Here is a 12,322-nt window from a genome sequence, read left to right as displayed (position 1 = left end):
GCAATCAACAGTGGAAACAGACCCCCTGCAGAGCAGGAGGAAATCTCTGCAAACTATTCATTTGCAAAGGATCAATATCCAGAAAATAGAAGGAACTCAGAAAACCTAAACACAGCCAGGCACAATGGCATATGCCTGCAATCCCAGAAGCTTGGGAGGCTGAGGCAGGAGGACCACAGTTCAAAGCAGGCTCAGTAAATTAATGAGGCCCAAACAACTCAGTGAGACCCATCTCTAAAGAAAATACAGAAAGTGCTGAAGATGTGACTGGTGGTTAACCGCCTCTGACATTAATCCTGGAACCAAAAAGCAAACAAACAAACAAAAAAACTCTAAACGCAAACAAAAAGTCCAATTAGAAAACTGGCCAATGATCTGAAAAGATACTTTCAAAGGAAGAAACAACAATGACCAACAAGTACATGAAAAATGTTCAACATCTTTAGCCACCCAGGAAATGCAAATCAAAACCAACGTGAGTCATCATGTCACTTCACTTTAAATGGCAATTATCAGAAAAAGAAAACATAACAAATAATGGTGAGAATTTGAAAAAAGGAAACCCAGGGTTTGTAGGAATGTCAATTAATACAGCCAGTCATGGAGATTTTTCCAAAGGCTACAAAAAGATCAAGCATAAAAGCCTGCTATCCCACTTCTGGGTATGTACCCAGAGGAAATGAAATCAGTATATCAAAGAGATACCTGTAGTCCCGTCTCTGTTTCCACACTCAAAACAATAGACAACATACAGAATTCACCTCATTGTTCATATGTATGTATGCAGATACATGTGTATGTTTATTACATATATGTAAACATACATGTATATACTTATATATTCATTCAGTGAAATATCATTTAACCATAACAGGGAAGGAAATTTGATATTTTCAGCAAAATTCTTAAAACTGGTGGACACTATGTAAAGTGAAATGAACCAGATACAAAAAGACAAATACAGAATCTACTGCATACTGTATTTTCTGTGTTCACATGTGGAAGCTAAATAAATAAATAAATAAAATTAAAAAGTCAATGTAAAAGGAAACTAGTAATTACCAGAGGCTGGGAAAGAGAGTGGACAGGTATGATAGGGATAATGGGACCCAGAAGAGATAAAAGGACAACATTCTAGTGATCTCCAGCCCAGTAGGTGACGGAAGCTCACAAGAACCCATTCTGCCTTTTACAAGGAAATAGCAGAGGGGCTCAGAGGCTCCAAACAAAGAAATAATGAGGAGAGGGAATGCTAATCACTCTGCTTGATCAGTGCGCACTGTCCACATGGGTTGAAGTATGACGCTGTGCCCCCTCCATAGGCTCCACTCCATGTGTTCATTCCAAAGAAAAGAAAGCAGGCACGAGTGAGTAGGAGCCACAAACACGTACTAAGGGAAAGCAGTGTGGAGATTCCTTAGAAAACTTGGAATGGACCCTCCATTTGACCCAGCTATCCCACTCCTTGGCCTATACCCAAAGGACTGAAAATCAGCATACTACAGAGATACAGCCACATCAATGTTCATAGCTGCTCAATTCACAATAGCCAGATTGTGGAACCAACCTAGATGCCCTTCAATTGATGAGTGGATAAAGAAGCAATGGAATATTACTCAGCCATAAAGAATGATAAAATTATGGCATTTGCTGGCAAATGGATGAAATTGGAGAATATCATGCTAAGTGAGATAAGCCAATCTCAAAAAGCCAAAGGAAGAATGATCTCGCTAATATGTGGATGATGACACATAATGGGGGGAGGGAAGGGTTAGAGTTAGGGTTAGAGTTAGGGTTAGGGAGGGAGGCAAGTATGGAGGAAGGAAGGACTGTATAGAGGGAAAAGAGGGGTGGGAGGGGTGGGGGAAGGGAAAAATAACAGAATGAATCAAACAACATTACTCTGTGTAAATTTATGATTACACAAATGGTATGCCTTTACGCCATGTACAAACAGAGAAACAACATGTATCCCATTTGTTTACAATAAAAAAAAAATAAAAAAAAAGGGGAAATCACAATTGAAAAGTGCAACAACGGAAAGGAAAGCACGGTGGGTGGCCTCGATCCTGGAGTGACCACATGGGAGAGGCTCGAATTGAGGACGATGAACAGAACTGGCTCCCCTGGAACCTTAGGGAGAAAACGTACTGAGGAAAAACGAGGAGACATTTGGAATCCCAAGGACGCAAAGAGGAAACTTGGCCTTATTGGAGTTTCAGAAGGAGAGAAGAGAAAGAGCGAGACTGAAAGAACGAAAAGAAATGCTGAGTAGGTGGTCAGGTCAGGCGAAAGACACGACTGTACAGCGGCAAGAAGCGGCGGAGGACGGTGAGGCCCAGAGTGCCAGGCGGCGCTGGTGGCCAGGACTCAGGACGGGGCTCAGGACTGCAGAGTGGGCCTCAGGCCAGGTGCCATCCAGGGGCGAGGAGGCCACACTGTGGCTCAAAACAAAGGTGGCAGTGGGCGGCGCGGAGTACTCCAGAATACCGATCCTGTCAATGGGAACTCGCAAGAGGACGCGGTGGGGACTTTGCCAAGCTCTCTGCGCAGCCAGAGTGGGGTGACACTGAGGGAGCTGCAGGGCGAGACCAGAGGATGGACTTGTCTCCTCATGTAGGTCCCCACCCGCCCCGCAGCCTGTTTCCCTTTCCTTAGCCACCCACCTTCATCGCCTCCCTGAGTATTCAGGATTATCTTTACAAACTTGGTCTCCTGTGGGAATATCCTGACAAACTGTCCTTTCGCAGGAAAATGTCTGTGAGAAACATTTTTTGCAAGGTTCAGTCCAGTCATCCAATATTAAAGGAAATTTTTCTATGGAACAAGACCAGGTGCTGGGAAGAAACACTGACTCTGTGGAATTGGCCTTGACCTGCGCCAAAACCTTGGGATATATACAAAGAACATAGTGTCACGGGTGGAGAAAAAGCTTCACTTGCAGTTGGAGTCCACCAGAAATATCAGAAAGTTGGCAGAGGCGACTGGAGCAAACATTGGGCTGGAGAAGTTCTTCCCCTGCAGTCTCTGCTCACCAGCTGCCCTCCTCAACGACACACAGATCAGTCACCTTTTAGAAGAAAGAATTGCAGCTCTCCAAGCCAACGCGTTTCTAGAACCTCTACGGGGCAGGAAAAATGAAATGGAAAAACAAAGGAAAGAAATAAAGGAACTTTGGAAACAGGAACAAAAGGAAATCCTTAAAACAGAAGCTGCTCTCAAAAAGGCAAAATCGTTATGCTCCCAAAATCAACATGAGTATGAAAAAGCAAAATCATCCATGTTTCATGCAGAGGAGAAGCATCGGAGCTCAAGTGGTAGATTAGCAAAACATCTCCCTAGCACCTAGCAGGTTGGAAGAGCAAGCCCTTCACAAAGTGGAAGCAGCCAATGAGCTCTACAAAGTGCGTGTAACAAAGGTTGAAGAAAGACGAAATGCTCATGAAAATACCAAGAGAGAAATTTTAACACGACTCAGGACCCTTGTTTTGCAGTGTGATCTCACCCTGAAAGCTGTAACAGTTAACCTCTTCCAGATGCAGCACCTGCAGGCTGCCTCCCTTGCAAACAGCTTACAGTCTCTCTCTGACATTGCCAAACTCTATGATCCAGGCCATGCGTACAGTGAATTTGTGAAGCCTACAAATTCAACAGGAGAAGAAGAAGTTGACAGGAGTGGAAGGAAACCATTAGTGAGCAGTTCCCAGACATCTGGATGTGGCCCTGCTGACTCTTCAGAGGATGTTGTGCCCCTTCCTGAGAGTTGTGTCAAAACAAAAGGACAGACACCCTGCTGACACTTTAGAAGATGTTTTGTGCCTTCCTGACACTTGTGATAAAATCGAAGAGGACAGATGGTCTAAAGGTGCAGACCTAACAGGTTCTTCTTTCGTAAGATCAGGGACATTTGGCAAGGTCTGTGACTCTGAGAGACCTGGAGGGAGCAGTGAATCTCAATATGTGGATTCAGAATCTCGAAGTCCAGGTCACTTCCATCCAAAGCATCCACAAACCCCATCCAGTGGAACCATGTCTCCTGCAGATGATTTAGGTACAAGAGAGTCACCTTCCCCTCCAGAAGCGGGACCCACTTCCCTTGCAGCAGTTAAGAAAACACGGATGCCGAAAGCAGCTGTCACTCACAAGTTTCGACAATTGAGATTCCCCACAAAATGCAGAGATTGTGAAGGCACTGTAGTGTTCCAAGGTGTCAAGTATGAGGAGTGTCTCCTTGTCTGTCATTGAAAATGTCTGGACAACTTAGTCATCATCTGTGGCCACCAGAAACTTCTGGGAAAAATACGCCTATTTGGAGCCAAATTCACACAAGTGGCCCAAAAGGAGCCCGATGGCATTCCCTTCATACTCAAGATCTGTGCCTCAGAGATTGAGAAGAGAGCCTCATGTGTCCAGGGGATCTGTCGTGTGAGTGGAAACAGAGCAAGAACTGAAAAGCTGTGTGGAGCTAGGAGAAGGGAAGGCACTTGGTGGACCTTTCAGCATTTACTTCACATGACACCTGTGAGGTCTTAAAACCATACCTTCAAGAGCTCCAGAACCACTCCTTTTATTCCGCTCATTCGAGGGCTTTATAGACCTTGCCAAACAGATCCAACATGTTAGTAAGGAACAAGCAGTCAAAAAGGAAGACCCTGAGGATAAAAAACATCCAAATACGTCTATAGCAATAAACCAAATTCTTCTCAAAAGCAAGGACCTTCTAAGACAATTGCCAATGTCAAATTTTAACAGTCTTCAGTACCTCATTGGACATCTTAAGCGGGTAGCAGATCATGCAGAAGAAAACAAGATGGACTCCAAAAACTTGGGAGTGATATTGGGACCCAGTCTCATCAGGCCACAGCCCACGACTGCTCCTGTCACCATCTCCTCCCTTGCTGAATACTCCAATCAGGCGCAGTTGGTGGAGCTCCTCATCACTTACTCACAGAAGATCTTCCGTGGGTCCCCACAGCCCCAGGTGGTAATGGGTAATGCGAGTGCTCTTCCACCGCAGGGTGATCACAGCCGTCCTTCAAAGCCTCTGGGATCATCAGAAGCAAGACACTCAGAACTCTGCAGGAAGTCACCGTGTTTTCTTCAGAGGAAGATGTCCACACTGCAGAGAGGGAAAGCAAAAAGTTTGAATCCACTACATCCTTTGAGGAATCAAAACGCCAGCAAGATGCATTGGAAAAACGTGATGCATGTCTCATTGATCACAAAGAACTTGAATCATCACCCCAAAAGGAGGACGACATTTGTAAAACCAGTAAGCCACTTCTTTTGTGATCTGATAGAGCAACAAACGATATGCGGAGGCATACACCAAGGACCAAGAGTAGACCTGTCAGTTTGCCTGGAGATAGGTTACTTCTTACCAGCCTTCCTAGTGACAGAAAGAGCAGAAATGTGGGTTAGTTCTGCAAGAATCCTACCTTTGAAGGACTTAATGGAAAAGATACCGCTACTACTGTTTGTTCCAAATTTAATGACTTTGATCAGGAGATTCTACCAAAAACTTGGGGAAAACAATCTGAACAAAACTTAAGTGACAAGATTGCAGTATTGTGCCTAGTGCACTCCAGGACAAAGTGACAATGAGCGTCAGCTTCAGTGGTGAGCATTCCAGCAGAGCCACACCACCCAACGAGCCATACGCAGAGCCAGCCAGGTCCACAGGAGAGGCCTCAGAGAGACGGTCCTCCCATTCCGACCCTCTCGCTCCTGCCACAGCACCCAGAATGCTGCAGCCCCAGCACCGGACACTACTTTATGAACGACGAACCCCCACCAGCAATGTCAGGGGACGGAGGAGAGGCCAGCTGCACTCAGCAGCAGCGTCTCCCGGCACAGCTCCTACTCCCAGGAGTCCGGTGGAGAAATCAGCTCCCGACGTGGACAGCACCTCCGCTGGTCCTTCGCAGCCAGGCGGGCAGCCTCCAGAGACCTCAGAGGCGCGGGGCCCGCCTGACGTGAGTCCAACGTGCTCAACCAGTTCACCTGTGGGCCGCCCTTCACGATGACGTCCCACAATTTGTGTGGGGTTGTCAAAACTCAGTTTTTCTTTTTGTTCTTCTGTTTTCTGCTATTGTGTTTGTTTTTTGAAAGAACGTTTAGTAGGACCGCTTTTCTATAGGATTGCCAAAGTGTATATCTTGCTGTTTGTCCTTGTGTCCTGTTTGCTAGTCACATTGCACGGTAGTGTTGTGATGGGCCACATTTGTGCCTCACTGGAATCATCTCTAACTTCTGTGATTTTGAAGCTGTGCATGAAATAAGTAACACTATTTTAAAATTTCAAGTGATTTTTCCCACGAAATGGTGCATTTAAATGCATCCCTAATGTGTGATGTAGTCTTCAACAAATCTGCAGTGTGGATATTCCATTGATGCAAGTGAATTTTTAAACTGAAAAAGCAAAACATGACCAAGGTCAGGCACCATCACTGGTCGGTCTCAGTCGCGGAGCGAGCTGGCAGGTGAGTCAGGCTGCTTGCATTGTGGAGCTAGCCGGCGGGCACCCAACCACCACGCTAATGATGGACGCCAACACTGAGCGACCCTGCCCGACCACCACGCCGAGGTCAGTAGCCTTTGTGGAGCAAGCCAGCAGAAGAGCCAGCCCACCTGCATCTCGGAGCTAGCCACAGGGTGAGCCAGCCCACCTGACCCCCACACCGAGGTCAGATGCCATTGCTGAGCCTGCCTGCCTGCCCCTCCTACTGCTGAGGGACACTGCAATTGCCTCTGTGCTGACTCAGTGCACCCTCGCTGGGGCTCCCCAGCTTCTTTATAGGCTGGTGCAGGTGTTTTGAATTATTTCTGAGGGCGTGGCCATCATCACTGGAAGGGCAGCTCCCTTCCTCAGACACCTACAGGAGACTAGAGGACCTTTGACAAGACCCAGGAGTCAAGAAGAGGAGGTATTGAGAGACTCAGGACCAACTCAGACCCGCCGGGTGAGTCTCTCACACTGGGCAGGCTCCCTGGATGGGGCAGTAGTCCCGAAACGCAGAGAACGTCGTGGCCCAGTGAGACTCCCCTGCTGGAACCAAGAACCCAGTCAACCAGGAGCCCTGCAGAGGAGGGCCGCACAGCAAGAGGCTTCGATGCAGAGTGAGGGTCCAAGGTCCAGGCGGTAACTCTGGTCCCCAGGGAACATAGCAGAGGAGGGCCGCTCAGAGAGGGAGTCCCTCACAGGACCAGGCTCCCCAGCCCGGGCGGTAAGTTGGGACCCCTGGGAACATCAAAGAGGAGGGCTGCCCAGTGAAACTCCCCACTGGGTGAGTCTTCCCCACTGGGCAAGGCTTTCCTAGCAGGGAAGTAGAACCAGAGACACAGGCCCAGATCAGACGTGCCCCAGTCTGCAGTCCAGTCCCTCTTTGGCTGACTATCAGTCAACAAGTGGAGGCGTCTCTGCCCACTGACAGGGAATATGCCCCACCTGAAGGCCACCACCCCTAGAGGGGCAGCTTCCTTGTGGAACACCGCATTATCAAGTTCCTCCAAGACTTCAGGCTATTGAAGGCTAAGAGGTGAGTTACTGGAAATCTATAGGGACAATAGTAGTCAATAGAGGAAATCTGCAATATCCCAGAGTTTTACTAGTAGAGGGGTAGATACCTGAGCAGTATGAGAAAACAAGGGAAGAAAATGCCCCAAACAAACCTAGATGGTACAACAATAAAACCCAATGACAGCATGGCAGAAGAAATGTCAGAAAGGGAGTTCAGAATGTACATAATGAAAATGATCAGGGAAGCAAACAACGAGATGAAAGAGCAAATGCAGGCTTTAAATGATTGCACCACTCAACACTTAAAAGAGCAAATGTGGGGAGCAAAAGATCATGTCAATAAAGAGTTAGAGATACTGAAAAAAAAAAAAAAAAAAAAAACAAGACAGAAATCCTTGAAATGAAGGAAACAATAAACCAAATTAAGAACTCCATAGAAAGCATATCCAATAGGATAGAACACCTGGAAGACAGAACCTCAGACATTGAAGACAAAATATTTAACCTTGAAAACAAAGTTGAACAAACAGAGAAGATGGTAAGAAATCATGAACAGAATCTACAAGAATATGGAATATCATGAAAAGGCCAAATTTCAGAGTTATTGGGATTGAGGAAGGCTTAGAGAAACAAACCAAAGGAATGAACAATCTATTCAATGAAATAATATCAGAAAATTTCCCAAATCTGAAGAACAAAATGGAAAATCAAATACAAGAGGCTTAAAGGACTCCAAATATACAAAATTACAATACACTCACACCAAGGCACATTATAATGAAAATACCTAACATACAAAATAAAGACAAAATTTTAAAGGCTGTGAGAGAAAAGAACCAAATTACATTCAGGGGGAAACCAATATGGATATCAGCAGATTTTTCAACCCAGACCCTAAAGGCTAGAAGGGCCTGGAACAACATTTTTCAAGCTCTGAAAGAAAATGGTTGCCAACCAAAAATCTTAACCCAGCAAAACTTACCTTCATTTTGACAACAAAATAAAATCCTTCCATGATAAACAAAAGCTAAAAGAATTTACAAAAAGAAAGCTGGCGCTACAGAACATTCTCAGCAAAATATTCCATGAGGAAGAGATGAAAAACAACAATGTCAATCAGCAAAGAGAGGAACTACCCTAAAGGAACAGTCAAATGAAGGAGAAACCAAGTCGTGTCAAAAAAAAAAAAAAAAAAAAAAAAAGGAGCCAAATGATCGGGAATACAAATCATATCTCAATGATAACCCTGAATGTTAATGGCCTGAACCCTGAACTCATCAATCAAAAGACATAGACTGGCAGATTGGATTTAAAAGAAAGATCCAACAATTTGCTGTCTGCAAGAGATTCATCTCATAGAAACAGATACCCAGAGACTAAAGGTGAAAGGATGAGAAGAAACATACCATGCAAATGGACAAAGCAAAAAAGCTGGAGTATCCATCCTCATGTCAGATAATGTGGACTTCAAGCCAAAACTAGTCAGAAGGGATAAAGAAGGACATTTCATACTGCTTAAGGGAAGCATAAATCAGCAAGACATAACAATCATAAATATCTATGCCCCCAACAGTGGCTCATTCATGTACGTCAAACAAATCCTTCTCAATTCCAGAAATCAAATAGACCACACCACAGTAATACTAGGTGATTTTAACACACCTCTCTCACCACTGGACAGATCCTCCAAACAAAAATTGAACAAAGAAACCATAGATCTCAATAATACAATCAATAACCTAGACTTAATGGACATTTATAGAATATACCATCCAACCAAGAGCAAATACACTTTCTTCTCAGAAGCACATGGATCCTTCTCTAAAATAGACCATATATTATGCCACAAAGCTAATGTTAGCAAATATAAGAAGATAGAGACACTGCCTTGTATTCTATCATATCATAATGGATTGAAATTAGAAATAAATGACAGAGTAAAAAACAGAAACTACTTCAACACCTGGAGATTAAATAATACGCTATTGTATGATGAATGGATAACAGAAGACATCAGGAAGTAAATTTAAAAATTCTGAGAGGTAAATGAGAACAAAGATACATCATATCAAAATATCTGGGACACTATGAAAGCAGTACTTACAGGAAAATTTATTTCATGGAGCACATTCAATAAAAGAAGAAAAAAATCAACAAATAAACAACCTAACACTATAGCTCAAAGCCCTAGAAAAAGAAGAACAAAGCAACACCGAAAGTAGTAGAAGACAGGAAATAGTTAAACTCAGAGCTGAAATCAACAAAATTGAAACAAAAGAAAAAATTGAAAAATTGACAAAATAGTTGGTTCTTCGAAAAAATAAACAAAATTGATAAACCTTTAGCCACATTAACAAAGAGAAGACGAGAGAAAACTCAAATTACTAAAATTCAGAATGAACAAGGAAATATCACAACAGACACGAGTGAAATATAAAACATAATTAGAAGCTATTTTGAAAATCTATACTCCAACAAAATAGAAAAACTCAAAGACATCAACAGGTTTCTAGAGACATATGAATTACCTAAACTGAATGAGGAGGACATACAGAATTTAAATATATCAATTTCAAGTAATGAAATAGAAGAAGTCCTCAAAAGCCTACCAACAAAGAAAAGTCCGGGACCAGATGGGTTCTCAGCCGAGTTCTACAAAACCTTTAAAGAAGAGCTCATTCCAATACTTCTCAAAGTATTTCATGAAATAGAAGAGGAGGGAACCCTCCCAAACTCATTCTATGAAGCCGTTATCACCCTGATACCTAAACCAGACAGAGACACATTGAGGAAAGAATATTTCAGACCAATATCCGTAATGAAGATTGATGCAAAGATTCTCAACAAAATCTTAGCAAATCGCATACAAAAATATATGAAAAAGATAGTGCACCATGATCAAGTGGGTTTTATCCCAGGGATGCAAAGTTGGTCCAACATTTGGAAAGCAATAAATGTAATTCACCATATCAACACACTGAAAATTAAGAATCACATGGTTATTGCGATAGATGCAGAAAAAGCATTTGATAAAATAAAGCACCCCTTCATGCTCAAAACACTAGAAAAAATAGGGATAGTGGGAACATTTCTTTACATTGTAAAGGCCATCTATGCTAAGCCCATGGCCAATATCATTCTTAATGGTGAAAAACTGAAGGCATTCCCCCTAAAAACTGGAACAAGGCAGGGATGCCCTCTTTCACCACTTCTATTCAACATTGTCCTTGAAACTCTAGCCAGAGCAATTAGACAGACCAAAGAAATTAAAGGGATATGAATAGGAAAAGAAGAACTCAAATTATCCCTATTTGCTGATGACATGATTATATATTTAGAGGAAACAGAAAATTCCACCAGAAAACTTTTAGAACTCATAAGTGAATTCAGTAAATTAGCAGGATATAAGACCAGTGCTTATAAATCTAATGCATTTTTATACATAAGTGGTGAATCTTCACGAAGAGAAGATAGGAGAACTACCCCATTCACAATAGCATAAAAAAAAATAGTTGGGAATCAATCTAACAAAAGAGGTGAAAGACCTCTACAATGAGAACTACAGCACACTAAAAAGAAATTAAAGAAAACCTTATGAGATGGAAAGATCTCCCATGTTCTTGGATAGGAAGAATTAATATTGTCAAAATGGCCATACTACCAAAAGTGCTATATGGATTCAATGCAATTCCAATTGAAATCCCAATGATGTACCTTACAGAAATAGAGCAAGCAATCATGAAATTCATCTGGAAGAATAAGAAACTCAGAATAGGTAAAGCAATCCTTAGCAGGAAGAGTGAAGCAGTGGGTATTACAATACCAGAACTTCAGCTATACTACAAAGCAATAGTAACAAAAATGGCATGATATTGGCACCAAAATAGACAGGTAGATCAATGGTACAGAATAGAGGACACGGACACAAACCCAAATAAATACAATTTTCTCATACTAGACAAAGGGGCCAAAAATATGCAATGGAGAAAATATAGCCTCTTCAACAAATGGTGCTGGGAAAACTGGAAATCCATATGCAACAGAATGAAATTAAACCCCTATCTCTCACCCTGCACAAAACTCAACTCAAATGGATCAAGGACTTCGGAATCAGACCAGAGAGCCTGCATCTTGTAGAAGAAAAAGTAGGTCCAGAGCTTCAAAATGTGAGCATAGGATCAGACTTCCTTAACAGGACTCCCATAGCACAAGAAATAAAAGCAAGAATCAATAACTGGGATAGATTCAAACTAAAAAGCTTTCTCTTAGCAAAGGAAACTATCAGTAATGTGAAGGGAGAGCCTACAGAGTGGGAGGAAATCTTTGCCACTCATACTTCAGATAGAGCACTAATTTCCAGAATCTATAAAGAACTCAAAAAACTCTACACCAAGAATACAAATAATCCAATCAACAAATGGGCTAAGGAAATGAATAGACACTTCACAGAAGAAGATGTACAAGCAATCAACAGATATATGAAAAACTGTTCAATGTCTCTAGTAATAAGAGAAATGCATCAAAACCACCCTAAGATTCCATTTCACTCCAATTAGAATGGCGATTATCAAGAATACAAGCAACAATAGGTGTTGGAGAGGATGTGGGGAAAAAAGTACACTCATACATTGCTTGTAGGGCTGCAAATTAGTGCAGACACTCTGGAAAGCAGTGTGGAGATTCCTTAGAAAACTTGAAATGGAACTACCATTTGACCCAGCTATCCCACTCCTTAGGCTAAACCCAAAGGACTTAAAATCAGCATACTACAGAGATACAGCCACATCAATGTTCATAGCTGCT

At 42.7% G+C, this 12,322-nt stretch overlaps 1 pseudogene across 1 annotated transcript; it reads left to right on the top strand.

Annotated features, from left to right (window-relative positions):
* Window positions 1-578: 578 nt before the first annotated feature.
* On the top strand, window positions 579-6,026 carry LOC306663401 (rho GTPase-activating protein 29-like; annotated as a pseudogene). Its single transcript has 4 exons — window positions 579-662; window positions 2,139-2,558; window positions 2,751-3,717; window positions 3,786-6,026. The product of its transcript is annotated as a rho GTPase-activating protein 29-like (transcript).
* The last annotated feature ends 6,296 nt before the right edge of the window (window positions 6,027-12,322 follow it).

This window comes from Sciurus vulgaris, assembly GCF_902686455.1.
Source record: "Sciurus vulgaris genome assembly, chromosome: 6".
In the NCBI taxonomy this organism is placed as follows: Eukaryota; Metazoa; Chordata; class Mammalia; order Rodentia; family Sciuridae; genus Sciurus; species Sciurus vulgaris.
This window is presented reverse-complemented; position numbering and strand designations above follow the sequence as displayed.